Source organism: Lissotriton vulgaris, chromosome 1_1, assembly GCF_964263255.1.
Source record: "Lissotriton vulgaris chromosome 1_1, aLisVul1.2, whole genome shotgun sequence".
In the NCBI taxonomy this organism is placed as follows: domain Eukaryota; kingdom Metazoa; phylum Chordata; class Amphibia; order Caudata; family Salamandridae; genus Lissotriton; species Lissotriton vulgaris.
Genome location: NC_141685.1, coordinates 1,499,439,119 through 1,499,453,334, shown reverse-complemented (window position 1 = coordinate 1,499,453,334; position 14,216 = coordinate 1,499,439,119).

Here is a 14,216-nt window from a genome sequence, read left to right as displayed (position 1 = left end):
TAATCCCTCCGCCAGAACAAAGCAATTCATGAGCAACTAAGGGGCTCATAATCTGACCATAATCCGCATTGGGAGACACCGTATTGCAGAGACACAAATCCAGGGCCCAGTCGAAATCGCAACTCAGGCAATGAAAGACAGGCTGGACTCATGGCAAAAAGGAAAATCAAAATGATAATCCATAGGCTGCACTCAAAGTAGCAAGAGACAGCGCTACATAATATTCAAGCATTTGGTTGCGGAGCAGCAACAGTTGTGACAGATATTCTCGCAACACAGGATGTGCATCCATTTTGAAATAAACAAAACAACAGAAGTACGCCTGCAGCCAGAGCTAGCATTAAGGGAAATCCACCAAACAGGCTGGAAAAAATCGAATGAAAGAATGCCATGAAGACACCAAATATAGTTTGAAAAGAATTCACAAGGCCACTGCTTACAACTTTAAAAAAGTGAGCCAGCTCTGTGGTGGAGGATGCATTAAAGATAGTGTGAATTATCTCACAGAAATGCAAGGGCAAATCCGTATTCAATAAAGCATGCACCTCTGTGCGGGTGTGAGGGAGACTTCTTTCGGGGACAAAAGAGCTCTTATACGACTCATCTTGTTGAACTCTGCTTTCAAGGTCGGAATCGTCGGCCAGATAGAAACATCAAGCTTTCCATACAGAGGAGGAAACATTACATTTTTACAACAAACTACACGCTCACTGAGTGTAACCACGTAAGGAATTCCGGCTTCCATCCCACAACAATCTTCATTATTTAAAAGTAAATAACTCCCGTTTCCCAGTAATGTGAATGTGGGTATGACAGCAGGTGCCGGTGTACCTTTCAAAATACAGGCTACATTCGGCTCGTTCTGGTTACAAGAGCCATGTAATTGGATATTCCTACACATTAATGAGTGATCTGGTGTTGTAGTGCAATCTTCACTATTCAAGTAAACCTCTTTTCCCTCCGTAAGGCACCTATAGGTAAATGGTAAAGACCAAGTTTCATGAAGATAAGCAGTGCCCAGAGGTTCATATCTGCCTATTACATAGTACTTCATAAAGGCCTTGAACTTGAAAAGGGGAAAAGGTTATCAATCTATGGATAAGCCACGTTGCAGAATTTGTTTCGGCCACAGAAAAAGGTAACGGTTCTAACTTTTCAAAGTGTAACATAGAAAATATTGCTTCTTTCATTGACATACAACATTGCTTGTCAGTCAAATTAAACGAGGCACATAATGATGAAGTATTCATCTAGTGCCATGGCACTTTTCCAGATTTTAAGGTCTACAAGGTCCAGGCAAACTGCATAACAGAATGCAATTGATTTTGACCATGGTACAAAACAGACACATCTTCTTGCACAATATCAACAACAGATGAAACAATATTATCCAATGTGTATATGCGGGAAGAAAAAGTGTTAATGCTGTTATCTTCAACTGCTAGCAATTTTGTCTAAATTTGCTTGATCTATAGCTCTAATGCGGGAAGCCGCCTCAATTTAGGAAATAGCAAATATATATCTTTTAGATCTGCCGGAAGCCGGGCCCTTCACAAAATCATTCAGATCAACATCGTCAGTCAATTTAGATAAATGCAGCTTAACTGACGTCAACGTGGAATGTTTGAGCCAACTCTGAGATAATTTGCCTACAGAATAGGTAGTCACAGAATGGCCACTTTCAAAACGGGGATCCACCCTGACCTGTGTGTAGCCTGAAGCTAAACCCAGAAAACGATGCTGGCAAGAATCAGCCCTTCTGTGCCAGAGCAACCAACCCTTAGGATCCAAACTGGAAATGTTAAAGATAGAATTCAGTAACAGAGTCTTTAATTCTCTGATAGAAAACTCGGTATTATTATTCCAACTGGAATATTCTTCTAACTCAGGAAAAGATGGAGTGTTTAATTTTTTAGTAGTAGCCAATCCAAAGGAAGTCGTTTCTGAAATAATAGAGTTCAGAAACAACATATAGTTCGGGATGAGGCATGCACGAGGCAAAGCCTTTGTGCCTAGAACTTGCCAATCTTTAGAACCCCAAACAGATTTAAGATCAATAGTATCTTTCCACAGCTCGTAGACCCCAACAGCCAGTTGGTCTAAAAAGGACTTCGAATACAATCCTTTTGTGTGGGTAAGTCTAATTTTGGAAGTGGATTTTTTTGTTCATTTAAAATAAAATGCATTTGGATTTGACTGATTAAAATCAGTAAAATAAGTGAACCTCTTTAAAAGAGATATGGAACTGCCTAGTACAGGAGCGGGACAATGTTAGCATTGTGTATAATTATCCATATTCCTCCTGGTGTCCGACTTATGCAAGTAGTGATTGCCAAAGTGTTGATAACAAAACAAAACACCGTAATTTGCAGAATCTAGATACAAATCTTCAGCATCAAAGGCAGCATAATATTTCAAATCAGAAAACAAACTTCCATGATCTGAACCTCCCAATCATCAGAACGTATATTTTGTTTAATCACATCCCCCATAGAAACCCTTAGGACATTTGGGACATTATTAACCTCTGTGGGTCTGTGAATTTGAAATCTAATAGCATCCCACACAATCCCATCTAAGACGGGCCAAGCAGTTATGTTAACAAAAGCCAGGTCCCTCTTCAATCTGTGTGACGAGGAATGGGGAGCCAATGTTCCATTAATATGTCAAATGCATGTTCTCTCTTCAACATAGTGTCTGTTGACAAGGCGGAAAAAATACACCACAAATCCAATAGACATGAATAGGTAAATCGAAATAAGCACCAACCAAATGTAGCTCCAAGGAGGAATCAAAAAATGTTTTTTAAACCATATTTAAAAAATGTAGATCTTTGAAGTGTGAGGGACAGTGTCAAATGAAAATCTGGACTCTGTAGCCAAACAGGTTTGCAAATCAGACATCGATAAGTCAGTGGGGTAAGTATATTCAGTCTCATCAAGGTGAGCATCAGATGGAGAACTTAACAAAGGAATTTAAACTGCAGGCCTCTCGAAGGCAACGTCAGATCTGGGGTTAGGAGCGGGGCCAAAACAGAATTTCTCAAAATCGATGGACATGAGACCGCAGGAGTCATACTAAGAAGAATCGCCCACTCTGTGTAGTTTGACATTGTCAATGAAGATGTACCTTTGTTCATTACGACCTGGAAGTGGTGGTAAAATGACTGTTCTTGTGCCCTTCACGCCAAGCACTGGAACTGGAGCTCAATATGAGGGACCTAATTCTTTCTTGTTTTCGATCTCCTCTCGAACCAGTTCTCCAACTTGGGGTAGCCAGCCAACTACATGAATCTGCAACGCAGCATCAAATGTGGAGGGCAAGTGTTCCTTTGCAAGACTGTCTCTCGACTCTTGTAGATTCTGTAAAACATGACAATGTTCATCTACGTCAAAGGGGGCAGCAACCGACGCCTGGTCTAGACCGTCAAGGTCCAGGACGAACATTTTGATACCAAAGAGCATTTCGTATGGCATCCGCCCACCCAGAGACCTTCTAGGGAGATTATTAGGTGCACGTTGCACGCTATTTAGGTGGGCCAGCCAGTTCCTGACAGTGCCTATAACTCTAGCTCTTAAAGACTGCTTTAAATCTCGGTTAATTCGTTCCACAACACTATTACCCTCAGGTCTGTATGGAGACGAAAACTTGACTTGGACCCCCAACGAAGTCATGGCATCCTTATACACCTTAGAGGCAAAAGCAGGACCCTGATCCAAATGGAAGGTGCCACATGCAAAAATCCCTACAGAGACACAGAAGTCTGTTATGACAGTTCACGAATCAGCGCTGCGGTGTGGCCACACCCACACAAAGCGTGTGCAAGAATCAACTGCAACTAAGATGTACTTATATGCAGTATCAGAGGAAAAAGGACAGCAGTGATCTAAATAAACACAAGCAAGTGGTTTGTTAGAAATGTACAACTGTGTCTGGGGCGGATGCGTAGCAGTTGAACGCTTAATCTGCTGGCAAATGTCACATTGAAGGACATAATCACGCATCTGTTTGTACAGTCCCCGTCACCAGAAACGTTGTTGTAACTGAGATACAGTAGCCGAAACGCCTGAATGCGCAGACGCAACACCCTCGTGAGCAGCTGTAATCAGTGTGGACCTGCGGTCTGCGTTGGGAATCAGTCTTTCACCAACATCCGGTATTTTCACATAAGGACTTTATCAGGACTCAAGTGATATGAATACTTTGAAGGGAAACCCTTAGGATATTTACTTCCCTTCTCAATAGCGGCTACAGCTGCCAAGATGTCATCCTCAATCTTACTTTTGGAACGTGTAACTGCTGCAACTAAATAGGTAGATACTGCTGTTTTTCCGGCCTCATCGGCCAAACTATTGCCAACAGCGTGAACTGCCATGTGCTGATGACCGAGAGTGTGAATTACATACACGAGTGGCAATTGCTCTTTAAGCTCAGCCACTCGAACCCAGATCATTTTATGTTTTATCGTTCTACTCTTGGAATCACGAAAATCATTCTGAACCCACCCAAAAGAACAGGTTTTCATTGTAGGACTGGACACAGTAGTAAGACTCACTAACAATAAGAGTCTTCACACCAGGATCAGCGTACTCCAGTGCAAGCATCAGAGCATGAGCTCTGCTAATTGTGCGGTACAGTCTCCTAATGTCTGTGTATGCACGACATCGAACTTGAATTCATCATTCACCATGGTACCTACCACAATGGCACAAGCTGAGACGTATGCGTGTTTAGACCCATGCGCAACTTGCGCTGAACCATCAGTATAAATGATACAATGGAAATCCTCCAAAGGCCGCATAGTCAATGGCGCAGGATGAACATACTCATAGTGCAAAAACTCTTGTGACTGTAAGGAGGCATCAAAAATAAATGTGACATCCGGAGACGTCAATGACTCTGCCCATTGTATCCACTGTGGGTGCAAAGCTTTAGAATTTGGTACATTGCCTTTCGTCACTGCCTCTAGCGCAGGATACGGGGAAACTACATGCGTTTTCCCTGCAACAGTGCACGTTCCTTAAGAATCGCCATTTGCACTGCTGTCAAAACTTTCTCCACAGTGGAAAACCACATTTCAGCCGAAGTGTACAAGTGTGACTTGTAAGCTATAGGTACTGTGTCACCTTCGTTAAAAGTAGGGTAAGTGAAACCCACCGCCCCAGGGATGACTCTTATCACCAGGTTGGTGTGGTTATCACGAGTCAGTAAGAATTCAGATTCTAGAAGATCAGCCTGCAAAGATTGCAAAATGGCTGAATGTTCAGGCATCCAGCATGATTTGGTAAAAGTAGGTTGTATCCAAGCATACAAAGGCTTAATATGTTGGGCATATTCGGGAATATAGGTACGCCTAAAATTCAAAAATCCCTGCAAGGACTGTAATTTTTTCAGTGTTGTAGGAGTGCACAGCTGTGCTCATTTCTCTAAGAAGTGAGGTGCCAACCCTCGACCTTCATTGTTGAGATCGTAGCCCAGGAACAACACTGTGTACTCTGCAATGTGAGACTTTGCAAAGTTGAATTTGTAACCGAAGTCCGCAAAGTTACAAATTATGCGGTCAATGCGACAGAGATGCACCCAAATTTTGTCGTCTGTGAGATAGATGTCATCTAAATACGAACACGCATCTGGGTCCTCTCTCTCCAAGAGAGAGACAATGCGGGCAGCAAACACACCCGGACTATTCTTATAGCCCATGGCCAGGCATTTAAATTGATGTTGTTTGCTGCCACAGGTAAAACTGGTCCATTGGGAACTTAGACCAGACAGATTGTGGGCAAAAAAAGATGTTGGATATGTCAAGTGTGGTTTTAAACCTTTTACGCACAAGACCATCCACTAAAGCAGAGCCGTGGGTATTTTGTACTGCACAGGTATAACAATGCGAGTTTAAATGCCGGTAATCCAATACCAAACGGTACGAACCGTCAGGCTTGGTCATAGTAAAAAGTGTGTTATTCATAGGGGACACACACGTTTCAATCACTCCTTGATATTCTAATTGTTCAAGGATTTCTGCAACAGAAGTTGAGGTTGAGGCTTTGGCATAGACCGTAAGGGAATCTCGTGGTGCGTGGAAAATTTATCCCAACCACAGTGCGTACAGTACATAGCCGGCGCAAGGGCCTTAGCCCACTCTTCTGCAAAATTCAGCACACGCTCCTTCAAGACGTGTGCGCAAAACTAGGGAGGATTACCTCCTCCCCTCTTGGAGCTGCGAGAACAAAACTCCGCTAACAAAATGTCACAGATTGTTGTAAGATTTTCTCAAAATACCCCTTTTATGGTACGTTGTATGTCACCTTCAATTAAAAGGACAAGTTCAAAAAGCCTATCAGGGGGAGCTACTCTAGTATCAGCTGTCTCTACAACAACATATTGGTCAGTCGCTGTCACCTTCAATAGTGAACGCAGGGCCTCTCGCACTATGGTAATCTCCGCCACGCTGTTCAACAAAGTCAGCGTCCATGTCTGATTCTGAAGCTGCATTCTCACTATCTGTGGAATATCTCGCTGTTACAGCGGCAACTTTCTTTTTCTGAAACTGGGGTCTTTTCTGTGAAGAATCGACTCTGCTGGCCACCCCTACCTCTTCCGCCGCTTCCACCACCGGACGAAGAGGCCGATGTGTCCTGTAAAGAACAAGGAGAGTGTTGATTAGGAACCTGAAATCGATCAGGTGACTTGTGATGGGGGACGGGACTCCTGTTTCTGTTGCTGTTTCCCCTGTTTTTTATTTCTGTTCCAATTTTTCTTTGGAGTTGTGGTTTGAACGTCTGTTTCAGACTTCGCACCCTGAGTTTCTTTTTTATCTTTAGCAGAAAGGGGCTTGACACCTAAACTATTGCGGCCAATTGTTTTATGAGCCGCCGTAATAATTCTCGGTAACTGTTGGGGTTTGTTGGCATCGGGGACATCGCGCAAGGCATTAGCCACCTGAAAGTACACCGCATCTCCCTTTACATTAAAAAGGATAAGATCGGAAACTACGTCAAATGTGCCAAACGAGTCTCATTCCCAATTCAACCGCAGCCTCAGGTCCGTGTTTGTCCTGAACACGCTTAATGACCATCGGAAGGACAGCCATTGATGGAGTGCCGAAGCACCTCGTGTACACTGCCGCAAAAATCCTACCCAATGAATCACAGTCACCGGCCTCTGGTACCAAGTCCTTGGGCAAACTAATTGTAAGAATCCTGTGTTTTTCCACGGGACTCGAATTAGGAAAAACTGCCTCCAGCTGGTCATATTTCTCAGCAAGTCAAAAAGACATATAATCCTTATCTTGGGGACGCTGCCATGCCCTCCAAGCCGACATTATAAGATTGCAAATGGTTGCGTACCGCAATGCGACTATGCTGCAGTATGTCAATGACAGCCATAGCTACACAGGGAAGTAAAGGTGCAATGTAAAACTATGTAGCACAACTGGGTAGTAATTCAAAAGGAAAAAGTTTGAAAGATTCAAGCTTGAGAAGACGTATGTAACTATAGGTAGGTTTGTCCAACACCTCTGTTAACCGGAAATAATAGCGAAGGGGCTAAGGACTGAATGAAGTACTACTCAAGCGTCATGTAATAAGACCACCAGCGTTGGGCACCATGTAGCAGGGATTCTGCTCATACACAGAACTGTGCATAGAGACTTGGAACCTCAGTGATTTAGGGTGTACCAAAACTCACCTTAGTAGCCTACCACACTAGCAATCAGTGTCTCATTGGTTCTTCCATAACCCCAATGATTAGACAACCCAGAACATGGAACTTAAAATACCTCAGGCAATGTGGAACACATGAACACTCTTTCGTTATACTCTCATACCAGTCCAAAACAGGGAGTAAAAGGAGACACAAGCAAGTTTGAAATATGTATTTCTAATGCCATGTTCACATGTGCAGTATCTTAGCTAATACAAGCCAACATATTATAAGCAACAAGATTATCAGCATAGTTACGATTCCATAAAATACAAAGGGAAAAAGCATATTACAATGCTAAATGAAAACAGGTTAGAATTCACCTATATCTCACCCTCCATTGCTAGTAGGTTATTTTATATCTACAGAAGGTTTCTTGGGATTACAAGGGCGGCCCCATACCTCTGGTCCTTTCAAAAATGGATCACATCAGTTTCTGCACCAGCTCTCTGCATGCAAATGTTCTCTAAGTGTGTGTGATCATGCCTATGCAGTGCATTATTAAACGCACCAAAATCAGAGGTGGCCACAGCTGCATATATGTTATATCTAGAACGTGCGCTGATCAGTCCGAACAACAACCCCTGGGTTGAAATAACCTTGAAAGCCTCTGCACCTCTGTTTAGACACACCTTACCAAGCAAGGCTGCTAATATAGAAAAACATATTATTCTAGTGTGAAGCAAAACACTCTGCTAAACTCTAAACATTTATAATAATGTGTGCCGTGTGCAAAGGCAGCAGAAAGGAAAAATTGTGTTTAAACTTCTAATAAGCTCATGCCAACTTAATATAGTGTAAATGCAAGGTTCATCCCTATGACAATCTAGTCCAATTCTGAGAAATGTTCCTCTCTGAGTTTAGTTTCTTCACTTGGGTTTTGTTTTTGTTATAAGCACACTGTTCATTTCAGCACATAGCTTTTTCACTAGATAGAGGCCCTCGCTCCCTTGTCTGGTGGCGGACACGGGTGGACCTAAATGGGTCCCTTCCTTCAGTTGGCAGACGAAGAGGGACTCCTTCAGGTGATTGATCCATCCCCTTTCCGCAGACAGGGGGAGGCTGAGGACATCGTCGGACTGACGGATCAGGGAGCCCTGCATGAACAGTTTCTGTTGCTCGCAGCTGCTCCTTCTGTCCAGCCGGACAGTACCTCGCTCAGTGGTCATCCTGACTGGAGTCCTGAACGGCGAAACCCTTGGATCTGACCATTTGGTCTGAAGAGTCGGTAATGGAGAACCGGTACATTTTTACCACTGATATCAGATGAGTGAGTTTTGGTTCTTTGTGGATATGGTGCCATTTGGGTATGAGTTTGAAACGGTCTAAGGACTGTTTTTGATAAAAAAAGTATTTGCAAATACTTTGTCAGGTAAAAATAACGATTTTGTTTTTCAGTAAAAATGCCTGGCCTAAGCAAACTTTGGAATTTGCATTGTCGTTGTTGTTCTGCAGCTGTTCAGATGGAAGAGGCTCAGCCTGCACTTCCTGAAGGCAGCCCTAATTTTGATATGTATGTGAAGCATGGTCTTGGCTCTAATATGTTTAATACATTATGGCACAAATATATGAGGGACAATGCCGAGTTGCAGTGACCTTTGACAGGCACCTCTGATGAACAAAAGACTGGGGGGCAGATTTATGTTGGTAATGCACCACGTTTGCAACACGCAACTGCGGCGTAAACGTGGCGCATCCCTACGATCCATTTACAACGTGACGCATCTGGGCAGATGCGTCACGTTGTAAAGCCCTGCGCCACTTGTGGGCGTTCCGGCGCAGGGTGGGCGTTCCAGGGCAGGTGCGCCTCGCAAAAGTGCTGAGTGAAATCTATAAGATTTCACTCAGTCACTTTCATGCCAATGCTGCGTCAAAACCCTGTGCCTGCTTGAAGCAGGCGTAAGGCTTGACGCAGCATTGGACAGATAGGGCACCCCTGAGCCTTGCTGGAGCTGCTTCGCGCTTGCGACGCAACTCCAGCAATGCGCCACCTTTACGGCACAGATGCATCACGCATCTGTGCCGTTTTTGCCCCATGGTGCGCCGCATTGTAAATGCGGCGCACCATGGGTGGTGGAGCAGCAGCGCAAAATAACTGGTGCATCCCTGGGGATGCGCCAGTTATCATAAATCTGCTCCTGGGTTTTTACAGGAGGAGTTATTTAATACATGAAGTAGACAGTTGATGTTTGACTCCCTCAGGACTTGGAAGAAGGAGGCCGGACAGAGGCGGTTAAATATGGAGAGGGAGGCACGGAGAGGGAAAATGCAAACATTGACGCAAAAAGCTGTAGAATATGATAGAGGAAAACAGGAGTCAGGAATTGAATGTGAAGATAGGAGATTTCGGCTGCATATTGACAAGTCTTATTTCACCAAAGACGAAAATGATAATTAGTAGAGGAGCTGTTAGATACATGACCTGCCTCCTTATGTCCAGCAGATGATATATCCCTGTGTTCCATTACAGTCACAGTTGCCTGTTTTATCTGCTTTGGTTGTTCCTGTATCTACAGCTGTTACTTTGAGAGCTTTGGCTACAGTGCCCCCACTCCTTCTTTGTCCTCGCCATCTTTGATGACTGTGACCTCTAGTATATCTACAGTTCCAACTCCCGTGTCCTCTGTTCTTTCTCCTCCGGTGCAAACACTAGCCACAGCTGTACCTACTACTTCTGTTGCTTCTCATCCTATAGTTATTCATCCTCCGATATTTTTGGATGCTGCAACACCAGTAGAAGGGTTTGAGGACATGGATTGGGTGACATTTAGGGAGCGAGTGGGTCCGTTTGTGTGTTCTGGAGTTTGTGAGGATGAGCAGGATGTGTTAGCAGGACAGGCTATGAAGTGAGCTAGTAAACCGGCTTATGGCACTGAGGACATTTGGCAAGCTATGCGTGGCCTTTTCTAAAACAACACGTTCTCCAGCATATGTCCTCTACATTGATTAACCTATGGTGCACACACATTGAAACTGAGACCCCACAAGTGTTATTTGATATTAGGGTCTGTCTCACTAAAAATACTCAATTCCCTATGCGTGAGGTTCATCCAATATATCATCCAGAAATACCGGAGTTAACGGACCAGCGCGGTAATGTCACTAGAATAGCCGTAGCAGCCCATTTTTAGGAGCAATGGGTTTATACTCCGTGGAAAAGAAGTGAGGTTTTAGCCCTTAAGGCCACACTGCCCGACCCTAGGAAAAATCCACCAGCCTCCTCCACTGTAATGACTCTTGCTGAAATTGAAATGTTTTTGGTCTTCTTGTTCCAGTTGATATTTGGAGACAGGTCCATACTCAAGATCATGTTGCAGGGTTGGGCAGCACATAGGATGTAATGAAAGGATGGGATCAGGAAAGGAAGCCAGGTGATAAAACCTGCGCTGAGATATTGGCTTTGCCTGGTCGTAATATTGTGTGCATACACACACTTATTCCACCTATGAAGTAACCCTGGGCAAAGCTCTACGCTACGCTTGCGTATTTTGCGAACTTTGCGCTACTTCGCACTACGCGAACTGCATCAAGCACAGTGCAAACACGCATAGCGTTGCGTAGTGCAGCTGTCATTTTTTGCTTGCTCGCGGTCCTCAACGTCAAGTTGGCGACCGCAAGCAAGCAAAATGACATCCCGTGAGACTTTTTCCTCATTCACGATCAGCAACATCAAGTTGCCGATCGCAAGCGAGTAAAATAAACCACCCGTCGAGATTCTCAACTGTGGGAGGTCAGGTTTCTCATTGCGAGTGGTCACGTATGCTCGCGCCCGCTCGCAATGAGAAACTACCAGTCCGCGTTGAGAAAGCTGCTGCTCAAGTACAAATCTACTCGAGCGGCTGAAAACTACAGCTCGCACTGTGCAAGATGCAGTTTTCAATGATTGCATAGTGCCGGATGCTTGTCCGCACTGTGCAATCATTGAAAACGGCATCTTGCACAGTGCAAACAGGGTACTAAGCAGTTCGAGTAGTGCTAAGCGTAGTGCGAAGTGCAGTTCGAGTAGCTACGCGTAGCGCTACTTCGCAAACTACGCCCAGCCCTACTAAGGAGGTAAGCTGGGACAGATTGACAGCTTGTCCTCAGAAAAAGAATGAGAGTGTATCTGATTTGAAGACACATTTTTGGATTATAGTGGCGAGGATATGTCCACTGAAGTAGGGGTTAGATTGTTTGTTGAAAGGTTTGTTACTAACCTACTTCCTGAAATCATAACTCGTTTGCAGGCATCTAAAAGTACGTGGTCTACGTCTTCTCCCTCTGTTATTTTGAATATGGCCCAATATAACACCGAGATCAGGAGGAAAAGGATAAAACAGATAAGAAAAATAAGGATCTAAAGACAAAGCAAGCATTTAGGGGAAAGAATAGGGGACGTGGCGGTCCTTCTTGAAGCTGCCACGTATTGGGCAGCCTTTAACAACACCTTCAGGGCAGAATCAGAGTGCGTATTCTAAGGAGGAAGGATATTGACATAGCCAGTGCCTTGTGCTTTTGCAAAAGGTTGCGTCCCCCAGAGGACGACGTTCTGGTGGTAGAGGTCGTGGGACCGACAGAAATCAGGATACTGTGACTTCTGTGGGCTGTTCTGACAATAATTATTTTGATGACTCAAGAGATGTACAGTATGATCATGAGTATTATGACATGGATGATGCAACAGGTATGTCTTACATTTAGGAGAGCCAGGGGCAGAGTGAGGGACCCGGTCTGAGGCCTGTAGATCAGCGTGGTCCTTATGTCACAGCGGATTTGCAAGGATCAAATAAGGAATTTCTGGTGGATACTGGTGCGACAAAGAGTTCCGTTTCTCAACACATGACCCCGGGGTGGCTCTGTCTGACCACAATAATGTTTTGGTAGGTTTTTCAGGTGTACTGGTTGTAAGCCCCATTTCACGACCCTTACATTGACTGTGGGTCCTTTCACTGTGGAATCTCCTTTCTTATTACCATCTAAATGTGGTGAAAATTTGATGGGTTTGGATCTGTTAAAGAAATTTCATGCTACTATTTATTGCTCCCCTGCAGGTGACTATATTACTATGGGTCCGGATGTGAGTACTAGGCAGTGTATGGCTCAGAATGCACCCCTTCCAGCTCAATTTGCTCAGGTACCACCCACACTGTGGGCCACAGGTGGTACATATGTGAGCCTGTTGCATATACCACCAGTTTCTATACAAGACTATACTGTTCCACCCCGCATTCCTCAGTGCAGGCAGGTTGAATGGGCTCTTCTTCAGATCATACAAGGTTTGACACAAATTTTAGTAGTTGAGGAAATGTCTGCCAACATTTGTAACAGTCCTATTCTTACGGTCCTTAAGAGGACACATTCGGGTTCCCCTGATGCAATTGATGATGTTTATCGCTTTGTGATTGATTTGGAGAGGTTAATAAAATTGTAATTCCACAGTTTCCAGTTGTTCCTGATATCACCACGCTCTTAACGATGATTTCATCTACTGCCTAGTTTTTTTCTGTCATTGACCAGAAAAATGCATTTTTTAGTATTCCTTTCTACCCAGACAGTAGGTATGTGTTTGGATTTACACTGGCCAGCAGAAGGTTTAGATTCTGTCATTTTTCTCAGGGTTTTGTGGAGAGCCCGAGTATGTATAGTCAAGCATTGAAAAGTCTGGTAATAAATTGGTGCAATATGTTGATGACCTGTTGATTGCTTCTGATACGGAACAGGGTTGCACAGAGCGCACAGTGAAATAGTTATTGCATTTGGGCCATCATGGTCATAAGGACTCTCTTTCCAAATGTCAGTATTATCGAAAGGAGGTTACCTATTTAGGTCACCTGCTGTGAAAGTAGAGTAGGAGATTGACACCTGAGCGTATTAATATCATTGGTAAAATGCCAATTCCACAAACTCAGAAAGATGTTTGTGCTTTTATAGGTATTACTTCTTACTGTCGCCAGTGGATCCCAAATTACTTGCTATTAATCAAACCTTTGCTTGCATTAATAAAGAAAGCAGTGCATGTGCCTTTGCCTTGGGCGCCTGAATATAGGCAGTCTTTTGAGCAATTAAAAACTGCACTTTGTTCGGCTCCGGTACTTGGCACACCGAATTATAACAAACCGTTTGTGATCAATGCCCATGAGATGACTGGCTGCGCACTTTCTGTCCTAACACAGAAGTTTGGGAAAAAGCAGCCTTGTGCTTACTTTTCTGCTGTGCTTGACCCTGTTGCTAGTGCCCTACTGAGTTGCCTGAGAACGGTTGCGGCTGTGGCGACTTCAATCCTGCAATCGCTAGACTCGTACTTGATACTGACCTCACAGCTATAGAACCCCATGCTGTGGATAGACTTTTGAATAAGACAAAGACAGAGCACTTCACCAGTGCTCGTCTTGCTGGGTATGAATTGACATTGTTTGCTAAACACATTACAATCAAAAGATGTGCCACTCTGAATCCATCCACGTTACTAACCTCCCTTCTGAGAATGATGCAGTCAACAAACATGACTGCATTTTCCGGACGGAGGAAGAGACGAA